Below are 13,217 nucleotides of genomic sequence, written 5' to 3'. Positions count from 1 at the left end.
TTTTTTTTTTTTTTTCGCCGGGTCGGGGGTTGCGGAACACATCTGCTAAGCCTGTTTCTCTCCGAGCCTGTGTGCAAATTCTCCTATCAAAGTGAAAGTGGCTCTGTGCGTTCCGCGGTTCCTTGGAGCATCAATCACAAAGAGCCCCGGTTCGGTTCGTCCCAGCCCGCCTGCTGCGGGCAGGCACAGCGGGAGGCTGCTTCTGCTGCCAGATAAAACTTTCTCGGTGCTTTTCTCTTCTCTTTCCGGGAGTTCGAGCTGAAGTGGAAATGATGGCTTCTGCTGGGAAATACTTTTCTACAAGCTCCTCAGCACTGGGGAGAGAAAGGTTGCTGCTGCGTGTGGGCAGCACCGCGCGTAGCGGGGATGTGCGGGTTCGTTAAAGCTCTTGCACATTCCCGGTTACACTGGTAGCAAGAGAAAGGGATGTCAGAAGCTGATGGTGTTTTTCATACCTGCCACCAAGAAACAGCAGCGTGCAGCAAAGCTTTGATTTGGAGATGTCAGCGTAGCACAAGTGGAAGAATGCTTGTTTCCCCCTCATCACTTCTGTCGAGAGGCACTTGAGACGGCCATGCAGCCCATCCCCGTGCTCTCTCCCAGCCGTCGCAGCCTGCTCCTCTCCGGCCTTTAGCCTGGGGGAGTATTGCTGCCTGCTCTGGCTCCCGGTGCCTCCGTAGGGTCTTGGGATGCAGTGTGCATCCTGTCTGTACGTTAGCCCCGCTAATCCCTTCCCTCCTGGTACTTGCTCCGTCTTCAGTCATGTTTCCACAGCGTACCAGGAATTTATCTCACAGGGATATCGGAGACCTGGTTGTGAAAAAGAGATTGTGTAGAATGGAAGTACAAAAACCTATTATGCATCATGTCACATTTCTGCATCATTTTCTTTCCCCAGTTGCCTTCCTGTTGGACGTGAGTCAGGCTTGATGTTCTGTTTTTTGAGGTTTTATTAGCACCATGTGTGTGCAGACCTAGATGTCAGTGGCTTCATGTCAGTCTGTGCAGATCTGCGGATTGAGAAGATCCCCTCGGGCAGCAGGACCTGGAGCAGCCTGATGTCCTGCTGGCAGGACATGGGGACCTGCTGCTCCACGTCTGCCTGCTGCAGGGCATCCTGCACCCACTGCCACGCGCTCATAATGTAACACTGCATGGCAGAGCGCTGTGCGTGTGCTTGGGAACAGGGGCATGAGTGTGGGAGCAAGAAAGGCAGAAGAGGTCTCTAGCAGTATTTCCCATTGTTTGCCATGTTGCAAACTTTCCACAGCTGGGTGGAAAACCAAGGGAGATGGTCATTTGGTTTTGACTCATTTTTCCATGGCTGCTTTTATTTTTGTTTCCTGTTTGTTGGAAGTGGGGACAGAATTTGGGTGCAGACCTGGCTTTGGCATCCTTCCCAGAGCTGAGGGATTTTCTGATTGGTGTTTGCCTTGGTGATCTTCATTTATGTGTGCATAGTGCTCCTGTAAGGCAATGAATCAACAGTTTAACTGTGCCCTCTTCAGGAAGTTTTCTTACCGTATCTCATGGGCAAAGTTTTACTGCTGTTTTGTTTCTAAGTTTCCAAAAATACACTAATATTACAATGATTCTTACACAACCTCATTCTCCAAAGTCATCACCCAGCTGGTCAGCCTTTTCCGAGGTGGAACCCCTCCACTAGTGCTTTCATTCACAATCCCTTGAAAGCAACAGAAATGGAAAATGTGACACTCTACAAATCAGTCTTGGTCTTTTCTGATTTTCAGTGTGTCTGGAGCCAGCTGACATGGTTTTAATTGTGCAAACAATTCAGTCGTCCTATGCAATGCTTTGAAAAGCAAAAACAAAAGCAAAAAAATCTTAAAGGGGTGGGTGTCTTCAACCAGCAAACACTGACACATAGTTATAATTTTAAGAGGCGTGGAAGGAAATGCATTTTTTTTTTCCCCCGTACTTGCTGCTAATGCTATTTCTTATTTTGCTTTGCTTCTTCGTTCCCCAACTAGCTTTGTCTTTTGAAGCTGGCTAGGGAAGCCGTGGGCATTGTGGGGCTTCTGCTTTCATGCTTTCCCTTTCCATTGCCTCTTGGAAAATAAATGTATCAATTGAGTGCTTGGTGGATTGGCCCTCACGCTCCCTTGCAGAGAGATTCATATCACTGCATCCCAGAATCCTCCTGTAAACCGTTCAGAAGACCTAAATACACTTTTTTATTAGCATTTCTTATCTTATTATCTGAAGCTGTCTTAAGTATTTTTCCGTTGTTATCAGGAGAGAACAGGAAATGGCCCCAATGTTAGAGAGAGCCTGTAATTTTTAAAGGGGAGTGAATGGGGCCAGGGGAATTATCAAGCCAAAATCAGCTTGAATGTTATGTTTGTTATATTCATTATATTGCTATTTAAAAAAAAAAAAAAAAAAAGCCCCATTAGAAGGAGAATCCAAGCATCCCACCTTGCAAGAGAAAAGATCAGCCACCCCCAGACCTCGCTGTGCTCAGCATCTTGGTGCCATCTGCCATCAGAGCAACTTTCCCTTCTTTTGTCCGTCAGCAGAGACTGGGCTTCAGCTGGTGTGCTTCCCCACTTCCTCTCATCTTTGGACATCAAAAGCGCTTTGCCCCATGGCCTTGTTCTTTTTTTCAAAGTCAGGTGGGACAAAAGGAGAGTTAAACTATCTACCTGCAGTGGTGAGTGTGGTTCTGCCAGCTTTTTGGGCTGATAATGATGCAGAAGAGATGAGTAGAAAAGTTGAAGTCAAAGGGGCTGCATGCGAATGAGGTTTTGTCTCATTTCTTCCTTTACAATGAAAGTGCATTTTTTATGCTTAACCTCTGAAACCTAATTAAATTCAAGTGATAATTTAAAAAGAAAACTGTAAAAGAGCCATATGTGCAGATATTTGTCCTACCCCAGCATACTCTTTATTACCATCAGCAGTAGTTTGAAAATGCTTGGTGCGGAAAAAGTGAAGCACAACATGTGAATGTACGAACCTTTTGGGGATGTGCTTCCCGATTAAAAAAACTAAATGCATCTTGTAGAAAAAAAGGAGAAACAGGAGAAATTTTCTTGATGTATCAGCAGATCACTTGTATTTGATTGTGTGAATGTAATAGCATCTGTATCAGTAAAGCCAAGGAGTATTTCACTGTGAACAGATTAAACCCATTTGGAACATTAATCTGTTTTAAAGTGTTGTGCTCTTGCAGATTTCAGTGATGTTCATGAGTTTGGGCCAGATGTTGTAGCCCTTGCTTGCCCCCAGTAGCATTTTACTGCTGCAATGGCTTCCCAGGGAGCAAGGTGGCCCACTGGGTTGCCCTGGCTGGCTGAGGAGCAGTTTCAACAGGAATAAAATGAAGTGGTGAGATCCCTCCATGGTGGAGGGAGTTCCTCTCTGGGAATGAAGGAGTCAGAATCTGTGCTTTTGTCCTTCCAGTCTTTAGCAGCCAGTTACAACAGTTTCAGAAAAAAATAACGCAGAATTGTGTGCATCAAATACAGCCCCCTTCTGATGAATGTTCAGCATTACTGTCCTTGTCGTTATTCAGTATAGTAAGAATGCATTCATGGTTTCTCAGCATTTCCACAATCATCCAGCATGTTTATACCCCCATCATTTTACATGCATCATTCAGCACATGACTTGTTTGTTTTTTTGTAATAGTCTCAAAACCCTAGTTATTCACTGTATTTTGTGACTAGCTTTGTGTGTGACAACCAAACTCAGAAGCAGGAAAGAACAATAACCATATTTAAAAGATTTTTTCTAATTTAATTTTCCAAACACAGTACATCTGACAACTGTGTTCCAAAGACAGGCAAATAAATTCCATAGATGGCCTGCAAAGCAAGAGAGGAGAACATGTGGATTATATTTATCAGGCATTTTCAAATAAATATCTTGACTTTTTTTTTGTACAAGTAGAAGACTGATGTTTTGAGACACAGTCTGTCCAGTTGAATGGGATACAGAGCAGCATCAGTTCTCATGGTAGGTGAGAGGAGCTCATGCTGGTAGGACAGTAGATGGGTATTTCTGTATTGTACATTGTCAGAGTTTTGTGTATATGTAAAACACTGGGTGGAGCCAGTTTGAAAAGTGAAGATACATATATTTTGCATTGCTGGGAAGTCTTGTTTGAAGTAACCTGCTCTAGAGCTTATGGCTATGTTTATTCCTTTATGGTGTCTTTCAGGACTTCATATTGTTGGATTTTTGAGGAATCTGGTTCCTGAATTCTGGAAAAAGACAAACAGAGTTGCTTTTGTGGATTATTGGAAAAATATTTGTAATTGCTCTAACGATGGGGAATTTCTAAGTATGCTACTCAAAGTAGCAGTCTGTTTACTGCAATTTAGACAGATGATTTGCCTCAGTGTGAGTCTCAAGCATTTGGATCTTTGGTTTGTCATCTAAAACACGTCATATCCTTGAAATAAAGGTTAGTTTAATCATGGATGCTATGCCAATGCAATGTGTTTAATGTAACTATATATATGGCACTATAGGAAAGAAAGGCATTCACTTTCCTCATCCCCACATCCTCCCCTCTGGGTTGGGAGAGCAGTGTGTGTGTTTGTGAAGCGTGCGTGTTGCTGGCCACCCAGTGGAGGTATTCAAGTTTAGCAGGCAGCAATCTTGGCACCAGTGCCAATACAGCAGTAATTACATCGCCTGTCGTTTTCATTAGCCATTTCTGCTTTGACATTCGACTCAGAGATATAAAGCAGTGTGAGCTTTGAAGCGTAAGTCAAGGATGCAGTGTAAGGAATAAGAGGCGAGTGGTAGTTTTCCCGTTAACTATGACCTCTGTCTGCAGAGCTGCAGAATAATGCTGTATAGAGGCACAGTTCAGTCTGACCACTTCCAAGGGCTGAAGGATGGTGGTGTTTTAGGTGATTTATTGTGTGTGCTCAGCAGAGTCTGGTCCTGGGAGTCAGTGCCCCTAGAGCTCTCCATCATAACGTATCCAAGAGGTGATCTGAAGGAAATGGCAGTAAGTCTTCTGGGAGGCCAACTGTATCCAAAAGAAGACTTAATTTGCTTCATTTGTAAGCGAGCATTTGAAATAATGTTCAAAATGGAAAATGTTTGTGAAGCAGCTATCACTGAGCAAATAGGAACAACAGGCGCAATCTTTGTTACCCCATGCTTAATATAATGGGGCCGTCTGCAAATATTCCAGCCCCAAACTCTGGCAGTGTGACAGGGAGAGGATTTATTTAGTATTGTCTTTGGTTTTTTTTAGTAGGTGTGTTTAAACATTTTGCAGAGCATGGGTTGTGGGTTGGTTTTTGTTTGTTTGTTTTATTTAGATTCATCTTTCTAAGGTAGAGATGTGGCACAGAAGTGACTGTAAGCCATGGGCATACACACTAGCAGAAAAAGGTAAAAAGGAAGCCACAAACTGTAGTGTATTCCAGTTGCTTTCCTTACGGCTGGCTCTGCACTTTCGAACAACATTCACAAGTCAGGCACTGTGACTCAGAGCAGTGGGCAAGAGCTGCTAGAGGTTTTCCCAGCTTGTCATAACCTTGGAGATGCTCTTGTGCAGCATTCCCCCCCAGGTAGTCATCATCAGAGCGGCTTCCTGTTTGCCTTCCTAATTCCAGCCCAAATCACACATGTTCAGCAGGAAACTTGGGATTTCCTCCTAATTCATCAAACACTGGGATTTGAGGAGTCCCTTTATAGTTTGGCACATTATTACCTAAAAGCTTTGGGCAAAAGCAGTTTCGCTTAAACATTTTATCAATAAACTCCATGGTGGGGGGGAATAATTTTTGTTTATTTGCTTGGGGGAAGGGGATGTGGCTTACGCCCTTCAAGAAACCTCCCCCCAACAAGAAACCTTAATCAAAACCAGAAGGGATTCAGTTATTTTAGAGAAAAGGTCAATAGCATACCAAATATTTGTAGTGCTGGCCAAACCCTTTTTTCTTCCCCTCTCTAAAAATCTCCTGGATATTCAGTGATAATAAAAATGTTAGACATTATGGAATCTTCTGACAATAACAGCTTTAATTCTTCTCTACATTTATAAAAATATTCCAACCAGACTTGTGGAAAACCTCACTACTAAGCTTGACTTACAGTCCTGATTCAGCACAGCTTAAGGCATGTATTTGCAGCATTTCCTAGGTCTTGTGCTCCTTTTTTATCTCGCTGATTTGACTCTGATCCAGATTGAGGTGAAGAAACTCAGCTTGGCCATGGTGCTTGCCTCAGGAAAGACAGGCAGTGCTGAGTTTAGGTGAGTGTTTTTGACAATCCCCAAACACACATCTCTCTGCTGCTCTAGTTTGTGTGAGTGCAGTAATCCCATGTAAGCAGGGTTTTTTCCATTTATAGTGCAGTGCTCGTTGCCTCTCCGAATTCTCACTTTCCTTTGTTGTGAGTTCTGCATTGGCAGAACAAGGAGAAGGCAGCAAAAAGTGTTGTGTGTGCTCACATAGACTAGTGTCACCCCACATGGGGGGAACATTACAATTGCCTCTTTACAAACATGGTTTTCCTATGTTTGCATTGCTGGAGATAGTGAGGGTTTCTCATTGGTTATGTTGCACTAATGAGATTTTTAATTCACCTTGCTGAACTGGGAGGACAGCTGTGTCTTATTGCTGTTTGGTGGAGAGATGAAAGGTGAATTGCTGAAGAGCATGGAGCAAATGTGTGTGGGAACCAGAATGAGAACCGGAGCCTTGTGAATGCCAGAGATGGTGCTTGGTTCCCTAGTCTCTCCTTCTCCTCATCTGAAAATCCCAAAGATGGATGCTGTGGGGGGAATGCTACGCTGAAGGTGCTCAGACGCTTTCCAAACGTTGAATTTATTGGGTCTCCCCAGCAGTTTGTTTATATATGCTGACACTCAGAAAAATGTCTCAAAGATGAAGCGGAAAACCACATGCCATTGCTCAGAATAGGGATGCTTCCTGGAACCTCTGAATTTACATTGGCAAATGTTTAAAATGGACTTGGTTAGACCAGGGAAATTATCCCAAACAGCCTACATTTGCAAGGACTGATAGCAGATCCAGTGGGTGACAGCAGTGCTGCTGTAAATGGAATAAGGATCACTGTTTTGGGTGGATTTGTTTTGTTTTAATCTGCAATTCAGGACTATCACATTCAGCTGAATGAAGTGACTTACACTCTGAAGGACCCTGTTGCCTTAGGAGTTGCCAAAGCTCATGTTGCCTAGGCAATTAAATCAGTATCTTTTTTTCTCTTGTGGAGGTAACATTATCAACAATAATGCTAAGGAGCTTGGAAAGGTTTTACTGGCCTGGCAACAGCTGAGAATTTTCTTGTTAGGTAGTTCCTCCCAATCCCTTTTTAGTTATTTTCAAGAAGTAAAGTAGCTTTATTTCTTAGTCTCATATTGAGTGAGAGGTTGAAACGTTAAGCTCTGTGGATTAACGGTGTATCCTTTGAGAGAAAGGAAAGCCTGCGTTTTCCTTGGTCCCTGAGTACTGGATGTGATTCTTTGAGAGATCTTGAATTTCATCAACTAGATAGGGGGAAACGGGAAAGTAAGCCTTGACTGATCTGTCAAAAGAGTTTGACTCTATTATAAGGGTTTTGGAAACCTGTTTGAACTCATTGCTTTTCCTTTGCTTGAATTTAGCACATCTCATGTGAGGCAGAGAGATCACCACAAGATTATTAGAATTCAGAGTTTTTGAGAGCTGTATTATAACCATGAACTGGTTGAAATAACAATTGGAATGTGAATTGCTGTTCTCCAATGGTATTTGGTGTATTTATGTATTGCATAGATGCATTGCTTGCCTTCCTCAGTTCCAACATATGTGTTTATAATAAAAGTTTACATATTGAGAGAAAATAAGGATGTAGTCTCCCTGAATGAGGTTAATTGAAGTTCAGTCATACCAAAATGGGGGAATGAGAAGTGGAATGGAATAGCATGTGAGGTTAATACTGTTCTCGTGCATCGGATTTACCTACACGAACTATAACAGATTTACTTCTGTTTGCTGGGAATAATTCAAGGTATGCACGTGCACACTGCCTTGGTCTGAATTAATTTTCTCTGTCATTAATATGTCCCCAGTTCTGCCAGCTGCTCACAGAATTAACGCAGATGTATTCCTTTTACCTCTCAATTGCACAGCATCAACAACTTTCAACAGCAACCAGAGCCAAGCATGTAGCAGCGAGGTCCTCAGTCTGAAATTTTGGATTGTCTGCAGTCACTGAGACTACAGTGAAACCTCTGTGGCTTGAGCTTTTGTTTTAAGTTTAGGACAAAACTCACTGGTGTTTTCAACTAGGAGGACATAAAGTTTCCCTTCTCTCTTGTTTGCTGCAAATTTGAAAACCTGAGTTAATTATGGAAAAATCTGAGGTCTGTCCAGTTAAAGGGATGGGGCTATAATTAAATGGTGAAGAATGTGCCGTGGTACCAGCAGTGTTCTTACTGAATTGGCTCGTGAATTACCAGTATTCCTTGCTGTAAGCTTTTTGGCCCAAAAGCTGCACTAGTTTTTGGCAAATCATCATCTCTATTAAAAATTCCTTTCACGCAGACGTTGCAAACACAGCTTAGGGACTTCCTTTCTGCTTCCTCACCAGTTTCTGAAGGTGAGGGTAACTTTTTCAGTCACTTGCTGAAATAAAACACAGTGCTCTTCTTATGCAGCACATCTCTGCTGATGAGAATACGAGTGCTGGTTTTCCTTGTCTTCCTCATTTAAAATAGCTGTGCCTTAGCAAATAGGAAGTTCCTAATTTCTTGGTTATTACTAAATAACTAGAAAGGTTGTAGCTAGAAAGTTCAGAACTTGGAGGTGTCAGTTTACTTTTGTTTTCATTTATTTTTTTTCCCCGGTACTAAAATCAAGGATAGGCTTACGCAAGTCCAGGTTGTGGCCAACAAAATATATAGCTCCATTAATTTCAAAGACAAGACATAGAGGCTGTAATAGTTCTGAGTAAGAAAAAAAAAAAAAAGTCAGCACAGTAGAGTAAGACTCGTGAATATACAGACCTTGATATAGCCTTTTTTTTTTTTTGCTGGAAAGTTTTTTCTTTCTTTCTTTCTTTCTTTCTTTTTTTTTTTGCATGTTCTGTTTATTTTTAAGCTCAATAATTTGGATACTTTTGTGGCTTTCCATTCCCCTTACATGCAGTGATGTGGCTCTGCTGTAGAGAGATTAATCCCATGCCTTACTTGAAAATCAGTTGGTGAGGATCTTCCAGGCAATCGTTCTTTTCTTGGGTTTTGTCACACTATTTCCGGTGGGAACACTGACAGCCAAATGCCACCAACTGTAGGCAGATACCCACATAAATGTCTATTGCACACAAATACCTGGCAATTACCTGCCTCAGCATTCTGCCATTTTTAACTGGAGTCCCCTGCTACTGTGAAAGCATACTCAGGCTTCTCAGGCTGGAGTTAGAAATGTAATGTGGTAGCTGGTAACAAAAGTGGTGATTATACTGGGCTAGGTAGTGGAATGAGTACTGCCATGTGCCTCCTGACAAGCAGTGTAAAAAGGCAAAATTCTTCAGTTTCTGCTAGCTTTTGTTCTTTGAGTGTCCTGAAGTACTTCTGTATGAGTCATCTTTTTTTTTTTTTTTGCTAAGTCTTTATATATAATAGTTCTGTGTAGTAAACATAGCTTATTGGATAAAACCTACTAAATCTTGAAAAGTACTAGTTTATTTACTCGCTTTGTAAATGTGTCTATCATTTTGCAATCTCCAGCAGAAAGTCTTAAATTTGCATTTATAAGAAACATTTACAAAGAAAACTGATTTTACATGACAAAGTGACATGCTGTGGAGTAAGCATCTGCTAAAACTTTGCTGATGAGCTTATTTTATGGGAACTTGGTTTCATTGTAAAAATCCTTTCTCTTGGGGAAATCAACCAGTGACAGTATCTACATCAAGTTTTTTCTACTGTCTCATTCATTTTGCTGGATTGCATGGGATTTACACCTGAGTAAGATGAGGAAAATTTGGTCTTTTGTCCTTAAAGTTTTATATCTGCCAGCACCAATGCAAGATGTGTATTTTGTTTGTGGAGACCGGGCTGAGGTCAAGTTGGTTTTAAAGATAACAGTAGATTCCAGCGTCCTTGCATTTGTTTTGTATTTGGTGACAGTCACTAAATCAGAGGAAGGAATGTTCAAACAACACGCTTGAGGAAAAGTGATTTTTATAGAAAGGGCCCGTTCCAGCTAATAGCCAGTAACTGCACATAACCCCACTGACATTAAAAGTCCATTAGCTAAGCCCAGTTTAAACAGCAGCTGATGCTATGTCAGCTAAATGTACATTGGAATTTTTCATGTAATGCAGCAATAGCACTTCTGTAATTTTTCTAGAAGTATGTACATTAAGGAAAGCAAATGTCATCTGATAGTAGTGAGATGAAGAGTTCATATTAAAGTAGGGAGAGTTGTAATCATACTAAAGTTCCCATCTGGCTGCATTAACAGGAAACAAAAATAGTTAAAAGGGAAGCAATGAGTGTCAGGTTTGTGAATTAAAGCTAAATTAGCAAATTCAGCGTACAGGCTTCTGTAACATTGCATAACCGGAGAGCTGCTTATCTGTTTGGTTCTTTACCATGAAATATGCTATGACCTTGCTCAGGAGCGTTTTCTACTGAAGTTAGTAACATGCTTTGTCATGTAGAGCACTGGGTTGCCATGGGGGGGGGGGGGGGGGGGGGGGGAGAAGGTTATTTGCTGTCTGTTTTGGAAATATGTCTTGTTATACTAATGTGATAGCATTTAAACTTGTCAAGATACTGTGTTTGTATGCCTTTGGTCCTAAATTTTAGTTAACTGTTTCCACAGCAAATAGCATCTACCCATACCAGTGTATAGGAAAGAGGATACAGAAGGATGGTGAGAAAATGGTGCGTATTTATTAAAAAGAGAGGAAGCATGACAAATGTCAAAAGAGTGGAAATGGGCTCATCTTCAAAAGCAGCCAGCAGACCGGGGTCCTCTCCTGGAGCACCACTTAGCACCCTGTTTGGCAATTTGAACCCAGTTGAATTCTGAAAAGTTGTCTTGAAGGCCGCTTTGAAAACAGATATTGTGCTATAAAGCCATTGTGGAGGCCTGCTAAGGGATGTTTAGTAAGCTAATGCCAGAGCTGAAGCAGAGGGGTAATTAGCTCCTTGCTGTCATTCTCACAGACTTCTCCACCTCCTCTTTGCTGTTACCAGTCCATTAGTGAAACCTTGTACGAGTACTGACAAGAGCAGAGCTTGAATACCTGATCTGGGTAGGCATACCCACAGCAGAAATCCTGCAAGCACATCTGGAGGGCTCTCTTAAACTCGTAACAAACAATGTTAATAGTGCAAAACTCTCAAATGTGGCATGAGGCTGGGCTGATTTTTTTTATTTTTTTCTTCCCAGGCTGCAGGAGTCAACATTAGTAGCGTGCACAGAGCAGACCATGTGTTTGTGAACCACAGGCTTTAAGGAGAGTAATTCAATTGCATTTTTTCCCTTCTGGAACATAACATGTAAACATATTATTGAACTAAAGCCTGGCTTTAATTACAAGCAGTAACTTTTCATGTTGACAGATTTTCACATGAAAAGCTTTACTGAAAATGAGAGGAGACTTTTTCTTTGCCATCATTAGTTCTTGCTGCTTAGTGCTTTTATCAAGTACAGTAAAATACCATTTGTAATTAATTCCAAGCTTATATGGACATGTTTAATATAATGACCAAACAAAATCCTGTTTACTAACATATTGCTTGTGAAACCAGTCTGAATAATCTGGTCTCTGGCACACATAAATCAGGCTGTAATAACAGCTGTAAATATTTCACAATATACTTAGAGTGCTTTGATTTTAATACTGAATCCACTTTGGGGTTTAAAGGATAAAACATAGGTCAAAAGTGACTTTTTCCATATGTTTTTGCCTTGTCTCTTGCACCATTTCTCCTGTTATTAAAAAAAATAATATATATTGTATTTGATTATAGAAAAGTAAATATATACATTTTCATGTGCGAGGAGAATTATGTAAATGAATGAGGCTGGAGCTGACAAAGTGATGCTGTTCACATTGACATGGGACAATTACAGTCATGAATATTTTTCATTGGAAGAAGAATTGCAATGCCAATACTCTTTGCCTTTCTGAAAGGTGACCAGACGCCAGGTTTGTAGCAGAGTGCTGGGAGACTTGTGAGCCTGTGCTATGTGCTGGACCCAGGCTTACAGGGAAGACTTTGAGTCTGCATTTAAATAGAAAGAAGAAAGGGAGATCAATAGTCTACTACAGAATAGTTGGGGCTGCATGAGGCTTCTAAACCGTCTTTGAATTAGGACTGTGTGCGTACTGTGTTCAGTTCAGTGGATGGCCTTGAAATTTCATGAAAAGATTTATAATCATCCTGCAAGTTGTTTTTCCTTGCCCTAAGAAAATACCTTGAAAAACAGTAAAGTAAACCAAAATATTTTGCATTTTATTTTTATTCTGTCATTGGATTCCCTCACTGAAATTGATAGAAATTGGCAAATGTTTTATCCATCACATTCTTTGAAGGAATTCCTTCCTTTCAATATTTGGAGCTTGGCTGTCGCTGAGCAGAAATTTTTTCATAGCAGGCCAAGGAAGATCTGTGGCATAACTGGTACTTCAAGAAACCATTAATATTTTATGTAGTTAGTAAGGATTATAAGGATTGCTTGCAGTCGTTTATGCAAGCAAAAAATTATTAAGCAAAATTTCTGGGATGTTCTGTTTGTGTCAGCTCTCAAAGACGTGTGACATTTTTACAGTTTTTCCAGTTTTCTGTTATCATGTAGGCATTTTGGAATTCAGTGGACATATGCATATCTGGCTCCCAAGTTGTGAAGAGGGATGTTTATTGAGTAAAAATTGTAAGGGTTTTCTAATGTACTCATTTATTTTTTCTTTCTTTATTTTCATCAAAAGAAAGTCTGGTTGCTCCTTTAGAAGTTCCTCGTTTTGAACTGTGGACTTCAGGACTTCCAGGGAAGTACATTAGTGGGGAACTGTAGTTGCTTCATGCTCTGCAAGGTCAAAATTTGTCTTAAAACTCTCTTGGCCACTTTTTGACAGCTCCTGAAGTTTGGTTTGCTTGAACATATTAACTCTTAGCCATAGTCCAAAGTAGAAATAGTTGTATTGCTTGTTGTCTGAAGTGGCGCCTGAAAAATAAATACAAAAACTAGCCTATTTTGGCCTAT

General features: G+C 41.0%; 1 protein-coding gene across 2 annotated transcripts in view; it reads left to right on the top strand.

The window, feature by feature from the left end:
- UNC5C (unc-5 netrin receptor C) overlaps nucleotides 1–13,217 on the top strand; it is a 239,716-nt gene that overhangs the window by 449 nt on the left and 226,050 nt on the right. The window lies entirely within an intron of this gene.

This window comes from Numida meleagris, chromosome 4 (assembly GCF_002078875.1).
Source record: "Numida meleagris isolate 19003 breed g44 Domestic line chromosome 4, NumMel1.0, whole genome shotgun sequence".
NCBI lineage: Eukaryota > Metazoa > Chordata > Aves > Galliformes > Numididae > Numida > Numida meleagris.
The sequence above is the reverse complement of the archived record's forward strand: the minus strand, read 5'-3'. Positions and strand labels throughout refer to the sequence as shown.